The sequence below is a fragment of the Rhopalosiphum padi genome, chromosome 1 (genome assembly GCF_020882245.1).
Source record: "Rhopalosiphum padi isolate XX-2018 chromosome 1, ASM2088224v1, whole genome shotgun sequence".
NCBI lineage: Eukaryota > Metazoa > Arthropoda > Insecta > Hemiptera > Aphididae > Rhopalosiphum > Rhopalosiphum padi.
In genome coordinates, this window is record NC_083597.1 from 28,701,873 (window position 1) to 28,728,893 (window position 27,021).

General features: G+C 25.8%; 1 long non-coding RNA gene and 1 pseudogene across 1 annotated transcript; both read right to left on the bottom strand.

Annotated features, from left to right (window-relative positions):
* Positions 1 to 26,218, bottom strand: LOC132925304 (uncharacterized; annotated as a pseudogene).
* On the bottom strand, positions 6,477 to 9,924 carry LOC132918223 (uncharacterized). Its single transcript, XR_009660419.1, has 3 exons — positions 7,787 to 9,924; positions 7,072 to 7,178; positions 6,477 to 7,002 (listed from the first exon to the last, which is right to left on the bottom strand). It is a non-coding gene; the product is annotated as an uncharacterized LOC132918223 (long non-coding RNA).
* Positions 26,219 to 27,021: the final 803 nt, after the last annotated feature.

Below are 27,021 nucleotides of genomic sequence, written 5' to 3' on the forward strand. Positions count from 1 at the left end.
TCTACCAATGTAATATAAAATTAAACTAAGATACCCCTGGCATCAATTTTTGTAAATACGAACCTGGCTGTTTCTTTTAGTTTATTTGTACTGCTATAAGAAAAAAATTGAAAGCTAAGGACAAAATATTTAATGCATTATATACGGACTTTGTTTTAGTAAACATCATCAGATAGCCAATTGAAACAGCAAAATGTGCGAAATATTGAATTCCAAGAACCAGTATCAGAATTATCGTCTGCTTTCTTTTTCAAAAATAGTAAGGTATTAAATAAACATAATTGTTTCTAGATATGTGTAGTTAAATTATAAGTCTTAAGTACCTATACTTTCATCATATATTTTAAACATGCATCTACGGCAGATTTTTAACTTTAGTCATCTAAATAAACCTATTATACTACGATTAATTATAACTTATTAATACAACTTGTAGATTTTATATGGTGGCACATATTATAATATATGGCGGTGTTCAACACATGAAATCGGTTATTTTTTCCACTGGAAATCCTAGTCCGTTTTGTTTACATATTCGGCATCGTTTTACAGTTTTTTTCAGTGGAAAGCTCATAGGCTGGGAACACATAATTATTAAATGTATTTCTTGGTTATAATAATAATAATATGTAATATTGACATATAATATTATAAAATGTTAAATCTATCTAAAATATATTAAATAGGTAATCATTAATTGTAAGTCATTTAAGTTTCATTAAATAAAAATGTTGAACCTTATTAATTTAAAGATATTCATAGTAATTTAATATATACAACAGTACAACACTGTAATTAAACATTTAATAACTACGAGTATGGTATGGTTTATTGTCATAGAGCAAATCGATAAGTAATAATTATTATAAAAAATATAATATAATTAAGTATTTACTATACACTAATAATATGCATAAAAAATTGAGAATAAACTTAGAATATAATAGTTATTAATGACTAATGTTATTATATTTATTACTTTAAACAATTTTTTTTTATGTTTTCATAAAAAAATCGAAAAATAGTTTAGTCAAAATTAGAAACGTGTAGAGTTTTTGTATTTCAAAATTAGTTTTCCAAATCTTATGTCTATGACAATAAAATACACTTGCTCGCTGGTTTATTTTCAAAAACCTTTAAAGAACAATATTTTAGGTAAAATATTCCCTTCTTCGCGTCAGTGATATGCTTTTATATTAATACTAAACTTACATATGAACCAGGTACTTCGTTTTTATGACGTTCGGTTACTGAGATGTTTAACAATTTTTTTTGGTTTAATTTTTTTTGTATCAAATTTTTTTGAAATGTTTCGTCCCTTTTAAAAACAAAAAGTTAAGAGCATAATTTAATAGAAGATGATATTTATACTATTATCATATGATATTATATATACTTTTCTTTAAGCTTATTCAATAATTTTCTTTCAAAATCAATGTTTTCCTTTTTTTGTTCTTCGAGTTCAATATTTCTCGCATTTTGCTGTTTTAATTGGTAATTAGCTATCTGACGATGTTTACTAAAACAAAGTCCATATATTATGTATTAAATATTTTATCCTTATAGCTTTAATTTTTTTTATTATAAAAGTAAAAATGAAGTCCAGAACACACAATCATTAATATAATAATCAAAATTCCAATTTACAATCACAAATAAACTGAAAGTAACAAGCGTAACAGCTCATCCAATGTGCACAAAATATATTTAAGCATTTGCTACACAAAAATCAAGAAAAAAGACTTACTTAAAATACTTATATTTGTAGATATTTATAAAAATAAAAAAATAATAAGTTTTTAATATTTTTATCCTCGTTATCGCACTTAAATAAAAAAATTAAAATTTGTTTTATTATATACTTAATAATTTTAAAGAATAGTTTTCATTGAAGAGGGCCCACATCTACGGTCACAACTATGTATTAGCCCCTGGATCCCACAAGGTCTTAATCTGAGCTTGGCTTTACAGTATTGTATCGCGTAATTGAGTAAGTTAAAATGTAATTTATTTGTAATGTATGCATCAAAATTATTGAATTTAGTGATAAATTATTGCATACGAATAACGATTCTGAGCGAAAGCGGGCTGTCAGCTTATGTGGCTATATATTACTATAAATACCTATATTTTATGATATATTTATATTTTTCTCGTTTTTACTAATTACTAAAAAAAGATCAAGGAATTTTTATTTTTGATTAACTTGATTTACATTCACACTAGAAAAAATATTGAAGTTGAAAATTATACCATTATTTCTAATGTAAAAAGTAGAAAAAACGATAAACATAAATTCAAATTTTAAAGTCAATACATTACATAGAAGAGATTAATAATTAGAATTAGAATATTGTGGAATAAGAGGCATACAATTTAATTTATTTAAATCGTAAATCAATAATAGGTATTAAAGAGTAAAGGTAAACAATACACTTAGTAATGAATTACCGGTGTATTGTTCAGTCCTTCAAGGAACTGTCCTAGGTAACTTACTTTTTATTATTTACTTAAACGGACTATTAAACTAAAATATTAATAGTGGGGAAATATTTTGTTTATCTGATTACACTGCTATTTTATTTAGCAGTGACTATCAAAATAATAACATTGAAAGCATCGTAAACACTGGACTTAATAAAGTCAAAACTTGGTTAGATAATAATTCATTACAAATTAATCACGAAAAATCTAAATTTTTGCAATTTAAAATTAAAAATGTGAAAATGTTTGCCTATCTATTTACAAGATAAATATTTAGGTCTATATATTGATGATTCCCTAAAATGGAATGCACATATTGATAATTTATCAATTCATTTAAGGAAATTTTTTATGTATTTAAAAAGCTTCAACATATTTTGAATAATAAACTCAAAAATATGGTGTACCAAGCTCTGATACAATCTATAGTTACATATCATTAATACAAACTCATTAGTTAAATATCTTTACTATAAACCAAGGCTATTCGCTATATGTTCACTGTACAGAGAATTAAAAATATTAAATATTACGTCGCTTCATTTATTGTATTTTTGTACCTTATTATTTAAATAAAGATCTAAAATTTTACTACCAAATCATTTCTATTCTACTCGTTTTAAGTTCAATACTAATTTAACTAGCTATTTCTAAATTAATAACATGTTTCGCACAATTTGGACTAGATTATGTATTCATTTATTGTTGTATTCAATTTAAGATTAACCCTCATAACTTTTATAATCGTCACCATTAAAAAAAAACTATTATTGCCATTATTTTTAATATTATGTAGCTAAGCATAAGTTTATCCAACTACATTAAACATTAGATATATTGTCATTCTATTATTTTAAATCAAAAACTATTTTGCACGCTCTGTTTTTCAATTATAATTTTACTTATATTCTTTAAAATGTACAAACCAATATTATTATATACTAACTCATATCATTGTTATTATATTGTTTATGCTTTTTATATAATATGTATATTTTATAAATTTTTACAATGTAATTTTTTCTCTTATATTGTTAAAGTATAGTTAGTCCCTATAGTTGGGAAATAAATAAAATTATTATTATTATTCATTTTCTAAGGTTTACTAAAACAATTTAATACAATTTGTTTATAATTGACAATTCACATTTGTTGTATAGTATGGTGATTTAATGTTTAATAACTTAAACCTGTTATAATTAATAGTCAGACTAGCTACTACATGCTACTTATATTATGCACATTCATTAATGAATGTTTTGAAATTATATATTTTAAATATTTTAATAAGAAAATAATATAATAAGTAATAACTAATTAACTATTATTTATTAGTATAATTTGGTTTTTTGTTCTTAAGTACTCTGCAATATGTGATCCTTCAGAATATAAAATTATTAATGTACATTATTAATAAAAAAAAAAATTTTTTAGCGAATAAACTATCACTTGTATTAAATATTAGGATATGTAATAGTTATAATGCAACCTAATACAAATGTTATATAATTTTGTGTTATTATAATAAATTAATAAATTATTGATATAAATCGACTTACCAATTTTTTAATTTTTGTGATTTAAATTGATCAGAGCCGATAACAAATGTTGTATTTAACGGTAATTTTATATCTTTTTCCTTCTCTTGTTCTATAATTTTGGTTTTATTCTTCAGTTGTTCATCAAGGATAATTAAATAATTTTTTTTGACCTGTTTTTGCTTCTATATTTCTTATTCTCTCATCACATAGACTAAATGTAATTTAAAAAGTTCATAAAGTATTTCGGGTAGGTACAGAATAATATATTTTACTTTTTTAACAATTCTTTTTGTATTAGTTCTTCATTTTTTAAAGATTAAATCTTCTCTGTTTCTTTTTTAATTTTGTTATAATTTATTTGATTTAGTAAAGATTGCTTAAAGTGGTTTTTTTTAATATTAGTAATATTTGCTGGTCTCTAAATCAATAAATTATCAACACATTTTATATTGAATATTTTCATTAGTACTTTTCATAATACTACATAAATATATTATTTTACTTGTTTCAAAATATAATTATCACAATTTTTATCTTTTCGATTTATATTATTTTCATTTTTAATCGCATTTGCTAATTGTTTTGCAGTATTATAATTAAATTCAGATATTTGCTTTGATCTGTTTTTACGTTTATTTTGAGTTTCCTGAAAATATACTTGTGTTATTCACCATGATTTATTACATAAAGTTGGTGATGAATATAGATTATTTATTTTACTATGTTTAAAAGTCCATTAATTGGATTATCTCCATTCATAAAATTATCTCTAGATAATTCAGGTTTATATATATTATTTATTTGACTTAAACGATATTCTCTAACATTACACGAATGGCAGAGGGTTTCATCTGAAATATAATTATTATTAGAGCAATTTATATTAAAGAAATACAATTGTATTTTGCTAATATTTGTATATTTTGTCTTATTATTTATCATTTGTAACGAAAATATATTGATTTAATTAACAAATTGTATTATTAAGCTGTAATATTATGATAATATATATATATATATATTTAATAATAAATAATAGTGTATGTTACCGCTATTAGGACAAAATGTTAAATACCTTTATCAATTCCATATACAAGTGTGGTTTTTCCATCAACACAGTGCTTTTTTTCTTCAAGTTTCGACGTTAACAAATTAGAATCTAGTGGTACAGCCGAATCGATTAAATCTTGTGGTAGTCTATAATCTTTACATTTTGCAGTTAATTTAACTGGACACGCCAATGCAAAATTTTCTCGTTTTGCGAAAGCATGCTGCAGTTAGATCTCACTGACCGCACTGACGTTCTTGACGACGGCCTAATTTGTTTTGACATCCTTGAAATCGGTCTTGTCTGATTATCACAGGACATGGTCTGAGCACTGATGATAGGTCTGTTTGATTCAGCTGACTGGACAGACGTCCTGGACAGAGGTCTGCTTATCGGCTGTTTATGGGACTGTAGAGAAGATCTAGAATCGGGTCTAGTTGGTATAATCTGTTCATGTGAAGTGTAGGAACGGACAGATAGTCTTGAGTCTGGTCTGCAGATAATGTCGTTGTTGTCGATATGTACTGACATACTAGAGTTGGGTCTAGTTGTGCCACAGGTATTAGGCAACACACCTTTATAACCGGTGCCTGGTCTATATTGAGACAACGAGGATGCCGGGCGAGAAATAGTTGACATTGCAGAGCACAGTCGTTTTTAAACAAATTATAAAATTTATTGTACCTATTACATTATAAACACCAGAAAACATGAATTATTCATAAAATTGACATTTTTCACGTTTTAATTTTAATTTTTGGAATTTAATAATATTTGTATTTTAGATGTTGACGATTTAAACATTACTTTAATATAATTTAAAAGTATTCTATTTAGTCGTTAATTCATTAACTTACTTGTTTTTCAAATTGATCAGCATTCCAATCTGGAAGATAGTAAATGGCTTTATTTTTTTTTCGATTTTCTAGCATTTGATTTTTAAAAACCCGATCTTGTCGTTCTAAAAACTCTTGATAATACTTCATTGTTACCATTTTGTTTTTTATTTGTAATTTACCAATTTTCGGGAAGGAAGTTCACAATTTTTTTCTTCGTATAGCAACTTCTTAAAGGGTACAACGACTTCGTTATAACAATGACTCACCATATCCACATTTAAATTACAATTCTGTGCAACCGATACAAAATTTACTATTTTTATTTAAAATTTAAATATTTTACAATTTAATTTTTGATTTTACTAATTAACTATAATTTGCACATTTTTAATTAATATGTATTTTATATATTATTAATAATTTATAGTAAGAATATAATTCGAAGAACATTATTTTGTTTTAATTCTAAGACTTAAAAACGATTTAATAAGACAATACAACAAAAAAATTAAATATTGTATTATATGTACAATTTAAATTTAAAACTGTAGTAATTATAATTAAAAGCTTTCATTAAAACATAAAAAAAATATGAACATAAATATATAACGCTATGATCGTCATTATGTGGTACACCAATTATTCTATTAATAATATTAAAACAATGCAGATAAACACCAATAGAGTAAAATCTTGATTTTTACAAATTTTAAATTTGTTATAACAATAACAACATAAATTAAATGTCTTGATGCAGATAATTTAATCAAAATATTTTATAATGCGTATGGCGCGCGAGAGAATTGTAAGAGATGTCTACGGTCATACGGGTAAGTAATTTTCTTTTGTAAATGTATTTGTTAACGTGAACCGTGATATATAATGTAAGGCTATAAAAGTCTCTTCGTCGAATAAAATAGAAACAAAAACGTATTTATAAGCTTTAAATTTCATTCTATAATAAAAATAATAAATACTCAAGCATATATTATATAAGTACCCAGGTATATTATAATAAAAAAAATTACTTTGTCTTGGCTTATATTGTTTTCAATCCATCTAGAAATGCAATCCCATACTTTCAGTAGATCTGTGCATATAAAAATAACTAGTTTACCAGATACCGTGAAATAAATATGGTTATAATATTTTATATTACCTTTAATTGAGTATTCCTTGCTTATTTTCGTTTTAAAGTTTTGCATAGTCTTATCAACGATTTCTGCATTACGGTGTACCATATTTTTGGTTAGGTAACAGATATAACTAAATTAACAAAAAAATATAATTGTATAGTCAAATCAAAATTCGATAATATTTAGAATATAACGAATAACTATAAATTATTTACTGGAATTAATCAACATAGATTTAAAACAATCAACAATTTATACTAGTGGTTCTCAATATTTTTAAAACCACGACCTAATATTTTCTGTGAAAATCTATCGCGACCCATATAGTATCTCTTTTACAAGATCAATAAGTAGTTCTAAAAAATATAATATAATACTATATAATTAAAAAAAAATTACAAGACCCAAATTGACTTGCTATCCAGAGTTTGAAAAACGTTGATTTATACGATTTCATAGTAGTTGTTTTTATTGATTTTAATTATATTGATTATTTAATACTATACACTGAGTACTGACTAAGATATAATCCTTGATTATAAATACTGTAAATGTTTACCGGGCAGTTTTTTGGAAAGAAAAAATTTTCGATTGCATTTATAGAAATGCGTGTAATTTAATTTATCACCATATTGAAAATGAAAAAATAAGAAATAGGCATATTTAATAAAAACAAATTTATTTATAAAAAAAAATACACATTAATATATATCTATCTAATTTAAAAAATAAATAAACCTTTAAGTAAGTAGGTAAAATTGTATTAGGCATTTTTAATAGAACTAGGTACGACATCCGATCGACTGACAAGACAATACATATTGTAGTACAGGAGTATACTCTTCCAGAATTAACTGTGTATCATAATTCGAGCGCAGAATTTTCGCGATCCATGATGGGTTCAAATTGTTTAAATTGGACAAATTTATAGTTGTAGGCGCTAGGTACATAAAACATAATAATAATATTGTGATACATTTATATTTTATAAACATACAGGTGGTTCAAGATGTCATGGTAAATCTAAATCTCACAAATTTATAGTTGTAGGTACTAGGACACTAGGTACAATAGGTACATAATACATATCGTCATAAATCGACAGGTGGTTCATGACGTCAGAGTAACGCTCTCCGTGTTGCACACATTTATAGAATGACCCCAGCCACAAGACATAAATAGGTAAAAAAAAATGTTAAGGATACTGTAATATGGCGATCCTTTTAAGGTCTGGGATCAACTGGCAGTCTAACCAGCTTGGCAACAAGACGCTCGAGGATACATTCTTATGTTTTGACGGTAACCATCACACAAACAATATTATCCAGACCTGGACGAATCTCGATTATTTAACCGATCTACCAAGCCATGGGTGATCTTGTCGGTGTATTGATGACGACGGATAAATTTGATGTCTGCTTAAACCACTTCTGCCTTCTTTGTAGGGTGTATAAAATGTAAACAACCATTGTTCTAATTGCTCTATCATCGTCGAAATGACTGTTGAACTTGACGGAGTAGCTGTTGACGACTTAAACGGTTGATTGAGTGCTCACTACATATTTTCCCGGAAGAGCTAGTAAAGGTCGCCTAATCAGAAAATGATCTGCGGTAACACACGCTTAGTCATTATATGATCAATATGGAGAGAGGTAGCATCGGCCGAGAGTGTTACACGCCTTCGATACGTGTTATTAATGTCGTGAATTCCCCGGTAATGTATACTTGAGCACGGATCACTTTCCTTGGATAGGTTTTAGTGTTTTTGATGGCAGTCTCTCATATACCGTCAAAATGTGGGGCTCCGGATGGATTAAATTACCACGTGCATGGTACACGACCATAAAAGGTTTGTTAATTGGAGTCTTCGTCGATTAATCGCTTTAATTGTTTGGTAACACCTACATAATTTGTACCACAATCTAACCATCAACCTACAATATAATATGTACTATAGTGATATGTAGTATATACATGGTGTTGGGAATAACACGTTGCGCAACAAATCTATCTAATGTGGCGAAGAATGCGTCTGTGGATAGATCTTCAACGATTTCCTAACCTTACCGACATACATACAAAGAAGGCTAAATATATTTTATTAATAAGAGCACCACGACGTCAACTTTTACGAACCATGAAAGGTCCTCTATAATTCATTACTATTTCCTACGTTAAAAAATGGTTGGTTTTCTATAACTCTAGCAGCTAGTAGATCCCCCATAAACGGTCGTTAGTTCATAACTCCAAACTTGGTGCAGGGAATACGAGAGTAGGTAAAGTCACGGACCGCTGCTCAACCAGAAATATTCTAAACTGTTAAAAGATATGATGAAAGTGTTGGATGATTAACTCAGTAAGATGTGTCTTATGAGACAAAATAATTGAATATTTTGCATTTCCACTAAACAATGCATGTTTTAATCTTCCACTGACTCAAATGGTTCCTTTTGAATCGATGAATCAGTGCTATGGAAGCTTGATTATTGACCTGTTTATGTAGGTAGGTCCGAATGTCCGATAGATAATAGCTGCGTTCAGTGCATGGTAGTATTCCATTCGAGTGCTTGGTCCACTGCTCTTAGGACTATTCCGACGACGCGCGAAACGAAAACAGTACGTGAACACACGTTGCATTTTGGTTAGCAAATAAAAATTGGTTGCGTACCTCAATGGAACAAGATAGATTTTCAGATTTGTCAATTATTAATATTTTAAGAAGTATTTCGAATAACATATTAGCTGATGGTGTATTAAATTAATTTGCTAAAAAATATTTTAGATTAAAATTCTAATAATCAGTAGCCTATTAAAATGTTTTGCATTGCTTTCATTATTTTGGGTATGTATATTCCTGAAGTCATAAAATTATCTGAATTTTCGTAAAAAAAAATTGCCAACGATTCGTAAAGTACAAACTATTATCATAAGTTTTTAAAACCACAAAATCAGTATTTTAAGAATTGAATGGTAGAAAAAAAATAAAGACATTTACTACATAATATAATTGCGATTAGAATACTGGTAAATTTGAAAATCGAGTAAATTATTATGAATTATAATGACTTCTATGAATACTTTTAAATGATATTCAATCTTATTTTTAATTATAATAAAGAAATGTTTAGATCGGCAAAATTTAAAATTTAAATATTATTAAATTTTAAGAGCCAATTTTTTTTCTTTATATTTTGATATCAGCAACACGCACCGGTTCATGAGAGCGATAACTGACCCATCTTTTTTTTAACGAAATATATCAGTGTTGTTTATTTGGATTCAAGTGTTTGAAATTTTTTAATTTTTGTTAACAAACTAAACTATAGCACAATATATATATATACAGCTTCGAGTAAGCTAAGGTGCATGAGCATAATATAGTTAATTTAAATATATAATTTTTATCATGTATTTATCTATTTTATATTACGGTTTACTTGATTATATTATCGAATACTCGACTTCGAAAGCCTTTCGAAGATCAGGTGGAAGGTAGGTTGGTAGTAAGTTATTATATATGAATTAATGACAATTATATAATACTTTTAAGTTATCTTATTTTTAACTATAATAAAACAATGTTTAGATTGTCAAAATCTAAAATACAATTATTATTAAATTTCAAGAGCCTAATTTTTTTCTCTATTCTTAAATAATATTTTAATGTGATAAGGACAAAGTATAAATTAAACCTAAAAGTGTTTAAAAAAAAATTAAGTTTTATTTTATTCAATTAATTTTTGTTTTTTAAGTTGTTTTCAATAAAACGCTTAGTAAAAGAAAGAAAAGCTAAGTAATTTTATATTTACAATTGTAAACACCAAATTCTAAGTAATATCGAAAAAAAGTCCGAGAATAAAAAGGAAATGTTTACTTAATATCGCGGTTTGATTATAGTAGTGCAATATTTAACCAATTATTGTAGGTATTGTGTGGTGTGATCTATATTAATAAAATTACGAAAGTATTATTTAGTAGTTAAAAAATTATCGGAAATTATAGTACATAAATACATATAATACATCAATAGACCACATAAGTGCACCTGATGATTAATTTAATATTATAGCATTTTTAAAAATTCCAATGGAGAACATGAATAATTAAATCTCAAGGTCGAGCGCCATGTCTAAATAACTAATATTTTTCTCATACATAAATAATCATTCATCATATTACATAGCCATATAGGTAATACATAACTGTGTTTATCTAAATAAACCTATTTACTATAATTACTTATAATTTATTAATACAACTTGTAGATTTTATGTGGTGGCAGTCATCGTGTTGATAATATTCAAATTTATTTTTCAACACATGAAATCGCTTATTTTTTTCACAGCAAATCCTAGTCCGTTTTTTACATACTCGACATTGTTTTATAGTTTTTTCAGTGGAAAGTTCATAGGCTGTGAACACATAATAATAAAATGTATTTCTTGTTCATAATAATATGTCATATTGTCATATAATATCATAAAATGTTAAATCTACCTAAAATATATCAAATAGTTACCTAGTTGTTTTATAATAAAAAGTCCAACTCGACTTTCTACACAAACATGCTGAAAAAAGAGTTTTTCATTCTATGAAATAAAGAGAATTTATCGTTTTGCACTCGTAACCACGTAGGTACCTTCACACACGCATGCATGTTGTAAAAAAATTATACGTCTCGAGTCTCTACGGCATTAACTGCACGTAAAAGTTGTAAAGTTAACGCCTCTTGTACATGATAAAAGTATATGGTTACAATAACATTATATACATTTATTTTACACTTGACGATCATTGTAACATGTATATCATAATGTACTGGATTTGCTATAATTAACATAAAGTATCTATAAATTAAAAAAAAAAATGTTGGTTATCGGAATAGAACAATAAGTAATAATTATAATATAATATATAATATTTTAATATTAAAGAATTTGCTATAATAATATGCATAAATATTGAGTAGTAAAACTTTAGTTATAGTTAAAAATTAGAGGTTTTGTATTATAAAATTAGTTTTCCAAATCTTATTTCATTGAAAATAAAATACACTCGCTGGCTATATTCAAGCAGTATATTAGAGTACTCAATACAGTCGCAGATTTACAGTGATATTTACAATTGGTATATTTTTAAAAACCTTAAAAGAACAATAATTTAGGTAAAATATCTCCTTCTTCGCGTCAGTGATATGCTTTTATAGTAATACTAAACTTACATATGAACCGGGTACTTCGATTTTACAATGTTCGGTTACTTACATGTCCAATAATTTGTCTAAATCTTTCTTCAAAAATTTCTTTTGGTTTATTTTTTTTTATATCAAATTTCTTTGTAATGTTTTGTCCCTTTTAAAAACAAAAAGTTAAGAGCATAATGTAATAGAAGATGACATTTATACTATTATCATATGATATAATCTATACTTCTCTTATCTTATTCATCAATCTTCTATCAAAATCAATGTTTTCTTTTTTTCTTAGAATTAAATATTTCGTGCATATTTTATTTGAATTTGTAATTGGCTATCTGACGATGTTTACTAAAACAAAGTCCATATAATATGTATTAAAATTATTAAATATTTTATTCTTAGTTTTACATTTTTTTCTTACAATAGTACAAATTCAGTCCAGAACAAACAATCATACATTAAAATAATAATCATAATAATAATTTAAATTCATAAATTGGTGGAAAGTATGTAACAGTTCTGCTGTACGGTATATTGTATCTCGTTATTGAGCAAGTCAAAATGTAATTTAATTATAATGTGTGCATTAATAAATCATTGGATATGAAAAAACGATTCTGAGCGAAGACGGACTGACAGCTTTTATGGTTATATTATATTAGGTACCAAGTAGCATTTTCGTAATCATAATGTTATTAATATATTATTATTCCATGTCAAAACAAATATTATTTTAAGAACATTATAATTTCATAATTATAGCTTATATAACATAACATTATAATAAATATGGTTTTATAATAATATAATATATTAATATATTATTAAAAAAATATTTTTGAAACATAATTATAATATTATATTTGTAATATTATTTTCGTTTTATAATAATAGTTATAGCAAATAAACGTTTGTACAGAACAACAATATTAATATCTTGTAAACAAAAAGAATTAACAATAATAACTGTTATGCAACATCGACTATTAGACATAATACGCTGTTCTAAAAATATTTTTTATTTTATTAATTTTTTCAGTAAAAACCTTTTTTTAAATTTTCTATTTTATCACATATCATATATTATATAATATTGTATACTATTCATTATTAAAATAAGTACAAAATAATATATATTATTATCAATCATAGAATTAAATTGTATAATATATGCTTGGGGTCATGGAATTTTAAATTTTATGTATACCTATTGCCTAATATATTAAATGTACCTAATCATTTTTATAATATATAGTACCTATAAACATTATATGAAGTCTGATGATAAGTAGGTATCTTTTAATTTATTGGGTTACTAATTAGGTGACCATAAAATGTCCATCTATTTTTTTTGTTAATTTAAAGAAAGTTCATACCATCAGAAGAAACTGAAATGTAAGTATTATATTTATATACCATTTACTTCTTCATGGTCACTGTAGAATTAAAATTTAAATATACTATATGTTCTTAGTAAGTATTTATAGTTTTAGAACAAATATATTTAAAAGTAACCGGTTGAAGAGACGCCAAATTCAAGAACAGTTATTTGCTTATACTTCTAAAGATGTTACTGCAATTTCGCCCAATGTCTATACTGAATCAAGTACTAATAAATAAAAATGTTTGATTGTTATTTATTATTTCTTTTATAGACTTCGTGTAAAAAATATTAAGAACTAAACTAAAAACCAAAGATTATGTTGAAGCTAATGGTGATAAGTTGGAAAAAATTGAAAGTTTTTTATACAATTCTATATTTTGTACTCAAAATATAAATTCTTATAATGCAGTAGCAACGAAAAATATATTTGCGTAGTATTTTCTTATTCAAAATGAAGATTTTTTAGATGAATTTGAAAGGAAATTAAGTGAAAGAGCATTCAGATCAAATGTAGTAAGTCTTTATTCAATACTTCAATATATAGATAATATATATATATTGTTAAATTTAACTCACATACTTTAACTTTTATCCATTAGTATTGACCTTTTTTAAATTTGGTTTTACCTAAATGTAAGTGACTAACTGAGCATATAAGACAATTATTTTTCAATAATTTGTTTTAGACTAATAAAATACTCTAAAAAATATTTGGTGCCTACAGTTGGAGAAATTTTGCAACAAGTGTTCTATGACGAATATTGTTGAAGAATTAAAGTTAAGTTAGGCAAAAAGGGGAAAATAAATGTCTTCATCTCTGGCTTAATGTACAGCAATAATAGGTAAGAATTTATAAAAAAAACCTGTATGTTATTGTCTGAAAGATTCTTATTTATCTGAATAGCTTACAAATAATAATGCCAACAACTCGATCACAATATAATTTTGAAATAATATTAGTATTATGAGATTAAATTTGTTAAGTTTAAATTACAATAAATTAATAACTATAAATGCTATTTTAATAATAATATAAAAAAAAAAAAATTGTAAAACAAGTACTACTTATAGTAACAAAATATAATTTTCCTTTCGAATGTACTTTTTAAAATGTGTGTTTTTAAATTATTTGTTACAGAAGCATTGAAAACAATAAAGAAGCTATAAATACACAATAATTGCAGCATTTATAAAAACATATACCTATCTATGTATCAGACACGCCTCACCTTTTTTGAAAAGTCAAAAAATTTAATGCACTAATAATTATTGTTTTGTGTATAATCAATTCAAAATTATGTATCTACCTAATTTTAAATTGTTTTTTTTAAATTACTGACATGATTGATTTACTATATTTTGTCAAAATAAATATTATGACATAATATACATTATACATATATGTATTTAATTACTCTAGCATACAGCTACCTAAGTATAATTAATAATAGGTATATCTCTGGTATATAATATATACTGGTATTTACTTATCTACATTATGTGTACAGTAGGTTATGTATGGTGATGGCATCTTAGCTTTATGCTGAATATAGTAAGTGCAAAATGGTTACTTTCTATTACACATAATATGTAACTACAAAATATTAATATTAATAAATATAAATATTTTTATATGAATAAAAATAATCATAATTTGTGCATAATTTATTATAAATAAAACAGTCTAATGAATTTTATATTGTTTATAAAATCTAAAATATATTTTGAGGTAAACATTTTACTATAATATTATTTTAATAATATTTATTTATTGTTATAATATTACAAGATTGATGTCATTATAACATTTTTAGCAAAAATTTTATAATAATGTTTTACAAATGTTATTAATATAATGAGATTGCTATAGCAAATAAATAAAAACGTTATTATAACATATCTGTTAGCATTGGTAAACAATTTAATTAATAATATTTATATACTCGTATTATTAGTAATTATTTACACAATATTATAGGTAGTTACATAATAATAACATATTTTCGCTATCTGGAGCTATATCTTATGATATATTTATATTTTTCTCGTTTTTTCTAATTATTTAAATAAAATAACTAAGGATTATTACTTTTGATCCTCCAAATGGCAAAATACCTACTTGATTCATATTCTTACCAAAAAAGTCGAAAGTCTACGCACTATTTCTACAGTAAAAAGTAGAATAAACAATGTAAAAATCAATACATTCGTTGCTAGTTCTTTCAAAATCTAAAATATGTCTTAATTCTGTTATAACAAACTATTCAATTTCTAAGACTCATCTACGACTATGCAATATAATAGAATTTATTTGATAAATGACAATTCACGTTGTTTTAAATTATGATGTTATAGTGTTTGTAATTTAACTTTAACCTGTTATAATTAATAGTAATACTAGCTAGTGTAGCTACTAGATGCAACTTATATAGTTATATGTATATTCAATAAAATGTTTATTGCTAGGCATTTTGGTGCTTTTTATAATGTTAATATCTGAACTTTATTCACGAGTTAAGACCAGTTGGTTATTAGAAATATTTTATAATTCTAATAATTGCTAACTCGATGTTTTTATCGGTTCGAAAATTATCGTTAAAATTACGTAAAAAACATTGAAATATTGAAATCACAATTTAGTTTGAAGAAGCCGTTACTAAATATTGTTTCCGTGTTACCGATGATATGTAATATGTATAAATCCAAACATCCACTGAAAATTAATATTAATATTGATATAATTTCTTGTGGGTTCATTATTATCCTAATATCAATTTTACATTATTCCGGAGTAATTTAATTATAAGTTCACATGTGCATATCAATTATAACAATATACAATATTCTATCTAGGAACCTAATAAAATTACGTGGTTAAGTGGTTTGGTGGATGAGTTCCTTCATAGTTCACTCTACAAATCTATAATGTTACACAAATAATAAAATTATATAAATATTTTATGCATGCTCATCTTATCTTATTCAGATCTACAAAGTATTTAAATCAAGTAGGTCAGCTATGAAGATAAATAAATACCAACATTTGTGCAGATAATGTTTTATTGAATGATAATTTATCGATCGCAATTTTATTCTATATACAATTACGTATAGACATTACAATGTGAGTTTTAGTGTTTGCACTCATTATTTCAAAAAGCTTTAAAATGTTTGAAAATATATATATTATTCATATTTTGACATTGTGCAATATTAAAAAAAAAAAATTATATTTTGAAATTGTTTGAGGTTTTACATTTTTGAATAATTATATTCATTTTAAATTTTATGTTTCAAAGCAAAAATATTTATCGGAGTATTTTAATAAATGAAAAATATAAATAAAATGTATAGTTAGTAGTTAATTATTTATAGTTAGGTACCTATATATAATATACAAGTATTTAAAGTTTTGATCAGTAAGAGTGGAACAGGGATTACTCTACAAAATGTTAATTGACTACTTTGCTCATCTAAATTTTAGAATAATTATAAAATTATAATAATTAATAAACAACTCGTTTAATTCGATTTTTTGTTTTAAAGTACTCTGAAAAATATGTTCCTTCAGAGTATAAAATTAATAATGTATATTATTATCTATAAAAAAAAAAAAAACTATTATACTTGACATAAAAAATGATAATGATAATTTTCAAAAATACAGTTTTGCAATGAAATTATATTATGTGTAAAAATTATTTTCATAAAAATGTAAAACTGAAATAATGAGTGTAGACATAGACAGATTTTAAATGGATCACCTAACATATTTAGGTTCTTTAATTACCCGGTTTTCATGATGTGTAACATTATTTTAATGAATGAAGTATCACTTTTACAACGCATTCGAGATATGTAATAGTTATAATAATGTCGCTTAATACAATGTAATATATTTGAATGTTATTATGAATTTTTTTTAGGTATTAAATTATTGATATAACTCGAATTACCAATTGTTGAATTTGTTGTAATTTAGCTTGATCAAAGCTGAAAACAATTGTTTTATTCAATGGTATATTTTTTTGTTATATTTATCCTTTTTCTTCTGTTCTTCTAAAATTTTAGTTTTATTTTTCAGATGTTCATCAAGGATAGTTAAAAAAATTTTTATCGACCTGATTCTTGATTTTATAGTTTTATATTTCTTATTATTTCATCTTATAGACTAAATGTAATTTTAAAAGTTCATAAAGTATTTTGGAAACAGAATAATATATATAAATCATAATATATTTTACCTTTAACACATTGTATATTGAATATTTTCATTAATACTCTTCAATAGAATATATAGATATAATTTTTTATTTGTTTCAAAATATAATTGTTAATTTTTTTATCTTTACGATTTAAATTTTTCTCGTTTTTTTATCCTATTTGATAGTTATTTTGCAGTATAGTAGTTGTAGTCAGATATTTGCTTTAGTCGATTATTTACCTTAATTTAGTTTCCTAAAAACAATAATAGACTTGTGGTTATCACCACAATTTATTACATTAAGTGGGTAATGTGTATAGAATATTCATTTTACTTTGCTTAAAAATCCATTGATTAGATATTATTTGAAATACGATTATTTTTAGAACACTTTATAATAGAGAAATACAATTGTATTCTGTTAATAGGTACTTGAACATATTTATCATATTATTTATTATTATTTAGGTATATATATTTTTTTAATTTAATTATTTTATTGTTAAATTGTAATATTATGATAAAATATGTTATATTTAATAATGAATAATAGTGTATGTGTATCTGTATGGGTTATGTTTGACTACAGGATGTTTGAGAATGACGTGACTTTCAGTTATTGGTTTTTAAGTTATTTATAGAGTTAATGCGCACTGCTGAATTATACAACCGTAGCCACTAGCCAGCAATTTTACGTATACATAATGGCTGAATTATATTTTCTATGAATTTTATTGTAGTAGAATGGATTATTTCTTGAATATTTTAGACTATAGATAAGAAAACGGAAATATGTAACCACAATAAGATATTAATATTGGTCGGTATATTGATAAAATATGTTCATAAATTAGTAAATATAATATCTCATATCTGTATACCTATCCACAACTCATTAAAACATTATGCATTTTTTTTTATCAATATATCAAAATGTGACAGAGATTAAAACTATTATAGACAACAGATTATCATACTAAACGTGTATTATGCAATAATTGACTTATAAAGATTGGACATATTTAAAGAATAATTTTCTGAAACATATAAAAACATCAACATTCGTCATCATGTAATTGAATGTATAAATATTTTTAGTTGTGTTAACCTTTAAATATTTCAGTATGATAACCTCAATAATAATAATACTAAGTTCACTGATTCATTGAAATCATATTATTATAACGGAGCAATTATTGAATGGTTTAATGTTTATATGGCGTGAAAATGTAAATATAAGTTAATAAAAGTAGATACAAGAGTAAGAAATATTAATAATGAGTTTCCGCATAATTATCATTGTAAACTTTTCGAAAACTTTAAAGTTTGATTTCAATTTTTAAAATATTATGTTTACATAACTTGAAGTCATCACAATCAACAATTTGAAAAAAACAATACATTTTTTACTTTATAAAAAAAAATTCAAAATGGACATCTACTACTCTGATGATATTTATAACTCGTCAGTTAACTACCCAATCAATTCGTTCAAAATTCTATTTTGTACAAACGAAATCTTCAAAAAAATTTTTGCTTTGGAACATGAAATCAAAAATTATATTGTCATTCAAAGAAGTAAAATCATAAAAATTAGGAAACAAAATAATTGTTAAAAAATGTATAATTTAATAAATTATGTAATAAAAAAATTTTTTTTTGTTAATAAAATTGTAATTTTCGAAATAACGAGTAATGAGTGTCTTACGTTAAAATAATCACTCTGTATATAATATTCAAATATATTTAATTCAATTCGCCGAGAGTTCCGGTTAAAGGTCATCTTAATACAATGACTATGCGGTTGCGGTGGCTAGCAAACAGAGTCGGTCATATTATATTGTATTGTTTCCGCCAGCACACGCTTTTAGTTTGTTTGGGGCGTTTAGTTCACGTCACTATGTCAGTGTATAATACTGTGTGAAATACCCTAATTTGATCACTGAATCTACCATTTATTTGTAAATTGTGATTGTTTTCGTAAAATCTAATCCCATTCATCGAATATCCTGTTAAATTATCTTGGTTTATAATCAACAGGTCAACACAATCGATTTATTTTGTGAGGGGGGATGGAAGGGATCTAATTGTCCTACAGAAAATGACTCAAGTAAACACCCACAAGAAATATTTTTATTTCATCATGTACGTGTAATAATAAACATGAAATGTTTGTTTCTCAAGAAACATACGAAAATAATTGTATTGCATGACCTGTTAATTAAAATACACGAAAAATTAATTAACAAGAAATAATTGCGTTAAAATGTTATTTTAAACGTCATGTAGTTAATATAATATGTTACCTAACAACAAATAACTACCAATAATTTGTGACTTAGTTGTTGGGTAAAATAAATATTTTACATTTCGCAGTGTATTAAATATTTCGGGGACCATGCAGGCAAGTTAGCTTTGTAACCGGTACCTTGTCTATATTGTGACAACGAAGATGCCGGGCGATAGTTAGTTGACATTGCAGAGCATGGTCGTTTCTAAACAAATTATAAAATGTATTGTATTACATTATAAACACCAGAAAATATAAATTATTCATAAAATAGACATTTTTTTGCGTTTTTATTTTTATTATTGGAATTTAATAATATTTGTATTTTATATGTTGAAGATTTAAACATTATTTTATTATAATTAAAAATAAGATCAAATATAATTTAAAAGTAGTCTATTTAATCTTTAATTTATTAACCTACTCTATTTTGAAATTACTCAGTTTTTTAATCTGGAATATAGTACCTAAATGGCTTTATTTATTTATTTTTTTTTTTGATTTTCTACCATTTGATATTTTAAATTCTGATCTTATCGATTTAAAAACTGTTGATAATACTTTACTGTTACCATTTAATTTTTTATTTTAATTTACCAATTTTCGGGAAAGGAAACTCATAATTTTTTCTCCGTATAGTCATTATTTAAATGCTACAATGACTTCGTTGTAACAATGACTCACCATATTCACATTTAATTTAAAATTCAGGGCAACCAATAAAACATTTAAATAGCGTTCTCGTATCTGTATTTGTAAACAGTTGAAAATAATAGTTTTAAAACATTGAGTAGGTTCCTTCTTATGGGTGTAATAATTTTATCAAAAGTTTGTTTTTATACTTTGTAAACGTTTTTTTTTTCATTTTTAGTTAGATTAGGTATTTTGATTTGGTTTAAATAAAAATTTGTAATTACAATTCCTATAGTATATATTCTTCTTGTTTTTTTAATTGAAATCATTAGCTGGTTTTTCATCAATCACAAAAACCGGCTTCCTTATTGTATATGGATATATTTGCTTTCATTTACCACCCATTTAGTAACAATAAAATAACCAATTCCTTTTAATGAAATTCCCTATTAAAAAAAAAAAATAATTATTATATTTTATAGTTTACAGTCTAATAAAATAAATTTAAAATACTAACATTGTGGGTTTAGTCGTATGCCTAGAAGTAGATCACAAAGTTAAAAGTTATTCTTAACTATATTAACTATAGGTTTCTGGAAGTATATTACATTTACGCAGTTGGAGTACACGCATATAATGTATCTGCTATTTTAATTTAAATATTTTAAAATATAATTTTCGAATCAACTAATTAATTATTATTTGTGCATTTTTAATCGATGTGTAATTTATATAATACTAATAATTTATAGTAAGAATATAATTTGAAGAACATTATTATTTTGTTCTTGGTTAAATATTAAAGTTAGCTAAATTATTCTTCAATTTATGTTTATGTGTAATTATTGCATGAACCTTTGTCTTATTAAAATGAGTTATTTTAAAAACAATTACTTAAAAATTAACATATATAGTAGGTATACATCTATTTACTTATACAGAAGACTAAAAAAAGGTTGAACTGAATTCAATACAACTAGAAAATTTTTATCTTTTCTATTAATTTAGTAAAATATGGTATATTTATAATACGTTTGAGTATGTGTTAATAATTATCTATAGAACAAATTGTTTAATAATCTATAATGAATTGTCTATACAACAAAAAAAAGTAAATATTGTATTATATGTACAATTTAAATGTAAAACTGTAGTAATTATAATTAAAAGCTTTCATAAAAACATATAAAAAATATGAACATAAATATATAACGCTATGATTGTCATTATGTGGTATATCAATTATTCTATTAATAATATTAAAAAAATACAGATAAACATCAATAGATTAAAATCTTGATTTTTACAAATTTCAAATTTGTAATAACGATAACAACAAAATAAATGTCTTGATGCAGATAATTTAATCAAAATATTTTATCATGCGTATGGCGCGCGAGAGAATTGTAAGAGATATCTACGGTCATACGGGTAAGTAATTTTCTTTAGTAAATGTATTTGTTAACGTGATATAACTGATATATAATAATATAAGGCTATACAATTTTCTTCACCGAATAAAATTGTAACAAAAAACGTATTTATAAGCTTTAAATTTCATTATGTAGTAAAAATAACAAACACTCAAGCATGTATTATATAAGTACCTATATAATAATCAAAAAATTTGCTTTGTCTCGGCTTATATTTTTTTCAATCCATTTAGAAATGCAATCCCATACTTCTAGTATATCTAAGCACATTAAAGTAACTGTGATTTACCAGCTACTGTGAAATAAATATTGTCATAATGTTTCTTGTTAGGTACCTTTAATTGAGTATTCATTGCCATTTTGGTTTTAAAGTCTTGCATAGTCTTATCAACGATTTCTGCATTACGGTGTACTATATTTTTAGTTACGTCACACTTTACATATATATTTTATTAGATTCACAATATTTATATGTAATATAATATATGTATAGTAAAAATTCGAAAAAAATTCGATAATGTCTACTAAAATAAATCATCACCAAGGATTTATTTATAACATATATGTGTTCCTTATAACTTTTTATTCGAATGCTGACAATGTATAATAAATTGACGATTGTTAACATAACTACAATAATAATGATAATAAAAAAAGTATTATATATGTAATGTTTTCTAATATCTTCATACATATTATACACATATACCTAACATTTTCAATTCCCTTATCCAGATTATCTAATGGTATACAACTAAGGCTGTTTGTATACCATTAACACACGACACTAATCTAGGGTAGGTCACATGAATTTGTTTTACCACAGCTCCGGGTAAGTTAAAACCACAGTGTGTTATTACATTTTAAAACAATCAATGTCGCTTCGTCGTTTTCAAAAGATAACTAGAAAATGAAACTTTTAATATTAAATACCACAAATTTTCTATGAACTATAAAAACAAGCGATGTAATAATTTTATGACCTGTTTTTAATATTCTCTACATTTATTTTTTTAGTAGTTCTTAGTTCTTAGTTCTTTAAAAGTACATTGTCAATATAACCTAACTTAACCCTAGTAAATTCTATTAAATTAATCTTAGAACCAAAGAGATTTAAAAGACTTAAGAATTAAGGTAAGATCAAATAACTTACAAAGTAATAATAAAGTAAATAGTATATAAAAGACGTGATAAGTAAATACAATGAAAATATCAAATCAAAAAGTATGAAATATTATATAGTATCTTGAAATGAAACCGGACTACAATATTGGCTCAATAAGTGCAGAACAATAGTATATTATTAAATATAATAATTACATGTGTATTTATAAATCAAAAAAGTTTCAACTAATTAAATTTGTGATTTTTAAAATTGTTAATATAATATAATATATGCTAAATTTTACAGTAGTAAAAGAAAAATATACGATAGTATTATGTTACGTATAAGAACTATCTACAAATAATATTATAATTAAACTAATAATTGTAATTTAATTATTTCTCATTTTTAAAAAAATACCCTAAAAAGAGAGATACTTTTAAAAAGGCATATAAAATAAGTATATAGTATATAGTGTTTTTAAGACTATTCCATAGGCCATTTGTTCAATACTGTTAGAATTTCTTTTGAAACCCATTATTATTACATTATGCATGTGTAGTATATCGGCGTTCAATACCAAGAGGTTTGTTTAGTGCCGAACTCAGTATTCCTTAACCTAAGCTAACATAAAGAGTAAAGACTTGTGTTGCCAGTGGATACAAAAATATAAAAATAAATTTCAAGTACAAACACATGGGAAATATATATTTTATTATCATAATAAAAAAAAAATAGTCGGAAACCAGGGAAGGTGTTCTACTGAATAGAAGTTTCGATATAGTGTATCTCGTTAAATAGGTCACTATTATGGATGTGTTAAATTTGAATTTAATTATAAATCATTGCAAAGAAATGACTCTCAGTAGAGTTATTTATTTATTTAATCTACTATTAGAAATTTATATTTCTATTAGTGACACGGTAGATTGAACACATTTTTTCCAAAACCTATGCATATATTATAAACATATAATGGATTACTATAACGGGAAGTGAATAGGATCGTGATATAAAAAGATGAAAATGAATCGAAATATTTCAATAATCTAATTGTGCAAAGTAAATAATAATGAACATTGTGATAAAAAGTTTCATGTTCCTCAAAATAATATTTTTTATTAGAAATATATTAGTATTTTTTAAATTTGTATGGCTTTGTAAAAACATCTTATAAAGAGCTTTTTATTCAATTTTCAAGAGTAAAATTGAAAATTCGATACAATTTAACTACAGAATAATTGAAAAGTATCACGACTGATGTATATTAAAATATCATCACATTTTTAACTTTGTAAACATAAAAAAAAACTCGTAATAATGTATTTTCGATATTTTTTATTTTCTATAAAAAAAGCATATTAAGGAAATCCACTGTTTTACATTTTCTATAAAAAAAATAAATTTATAAAGATAATAAAATTGAAAAATGTCAAACAATTTTAAATAACTATAAATAGCTTAGAAAGAGGCAATATTATATAATGCATAAAAAATAATAAAGATATTTTGTGTACAACTCAAGTTGTCTTGAGGTATTCATTTTTAATTTACTAAAAGAAAGCAAATTCATTGCTTAAACGTTCTCGTTCATTCATAATTATGTTTTTCTTGATAATGAACTTGAAATTGTCCATTTAATATTTCCATTATAGTACAAAATAGATCCGATTTGCTACCACTAACACACATATTATTTTAAAACCAATGTATTCAAACATTTTACTCTAATTTCATACTACAACAAATAATTGGTAGGTACAGATAATTGATATGATACCTAAAACTATGTTGTTATTTTGTTGTTGATTTATTCAATGGAAAACTTATCGAGTATAATTTATACTTAATATCTCTATTCTCTGGCGAACAAAACTTGGTATTGATGTCATTTTTGATTCACATATAAACATAGTAGATACCTACAACCTACAACCTCTTTTAAAATCATGTTTTAAATATTCGAATAAACAAATAATGTGCAAATATTTGAACCCAGTCATTATGCATATAAATATATAATATATATCATTAATTATTATTACACATATCGACCGTACAAATCGTTGATTTACGGATAATAGAAGGAAATAATAATTGACGTTTGGACGATATTATAATATACTATACTATAAATATAAATAATTTACGTACATGACGATAATAATACAACATTCGTACAATGTATAATAATATCATGTACGTCAATCCGTAAACCCGGCGTGACGCGTATCTCGTGCCGGAAATCGGATTGGTTTTCGCGAAAAACACATTTCGTTCAAAACCGTTTACCGCAAAAGCCGCGGGCAAATGCAACGTTGTGTGTGAACTTTAAACCTAGTGGCGTAGCAAAGCAGGTTTTTATGAATGGGCCCGGACAACACAAAAGCGTGACGTAGTGTGCGGGGGCGGCGGCGGCGGCGGTATTATAGTGGTGTTCTCGAAACACCCATGTATAATACATATACACATACATATATATACCTACAAACACACGCATATCTATATCTATATATGTGTGTGTGTATATATACAGATGCGCGTACCAACCGGGCACGTACGACGGCGGTCGACGGACGACGACGGTTTGCGAGCGGCTCGGTGGCGGATATAATAGATGAGAGGAAAACGAGCGAAAGATATTAATATGTAGACAAGACGCGGGTTTGGACGGGAGTGTACTCCGCTCCTCCGCGCGGGGTGGAGGGGTTCGAGCGGACGGGCGTACGGCGAGATGACGATGCCGGGGGGGGGAGGGGGCGGGGCGGTGACTCGGGGCGCGGCTATCGGAGGGGTGGAATACGCGTGGAGCGGTCGGGACGGGGTGTGTGTGTGGGCTTACCGTGGACGGGTCCGGGGGGTAACGCGAGAGTGGAGCGGTACCGCCGAAGGGTGACGATGACGGGGTCGGGGGCACAATCCATATTGAGGACGCAAGGGTTGGCGTCCGCGGTACCATGAATGAAATCGGGCTGGTATAGTGCGCAGCATGTACGCCCACGCTGCGCGACACATATCCGGGCGCCCTGGCTAAGTACGCATGTACAATATATATATATACATATATTAATATATATACGATAGCGTGTGCCGCCGCCGCTGCTGAATAAAACGCTGACACACACACACACACACACACACACACTCGCCACGCCACCGCAACCACCGCGGCCACCGTATCGTCACAATGTTATTATTGTTACTCCATAAAAGTGTACCGTCGCGCGCGCGCCAGCCATTTGGGTTCGCGGTAGGTGGGTGAGAGAAGACGACATGCGCGTATACAGAGCGACTATATTTTTATCCCGCAAATAATATATAGGTCGAAATATATATTGTCTTTATTATTATTACTGTTATCGATATAGCCGTAAAACGTTTTCCGAAAAGTTACGATTCTCTGCACATAAGCACTACTATACAGTTCTAGCTCATCCGAAAAATCCGTCTGAAGCCGAGATAATACAGCCGAAATTTAACACGAAATCTAGCAAATATTCCAAGAATATACCTATACTATAGGGCCTAGTATAGGCACTAAGACGCAAACCTCATCGTTTTATACAACCGCGAGACTTGCGCTGTTTATTTTACGTGCATCCACATCACGTACAACCTTCCAGTAGGCCCAGTCGTGGCTATTGACAACAACGGGTTTTACTGCTGATATAATATTCGTATATAATATAATAATTAAGAGTAGGTAATATTATATTATGTGTCGGAA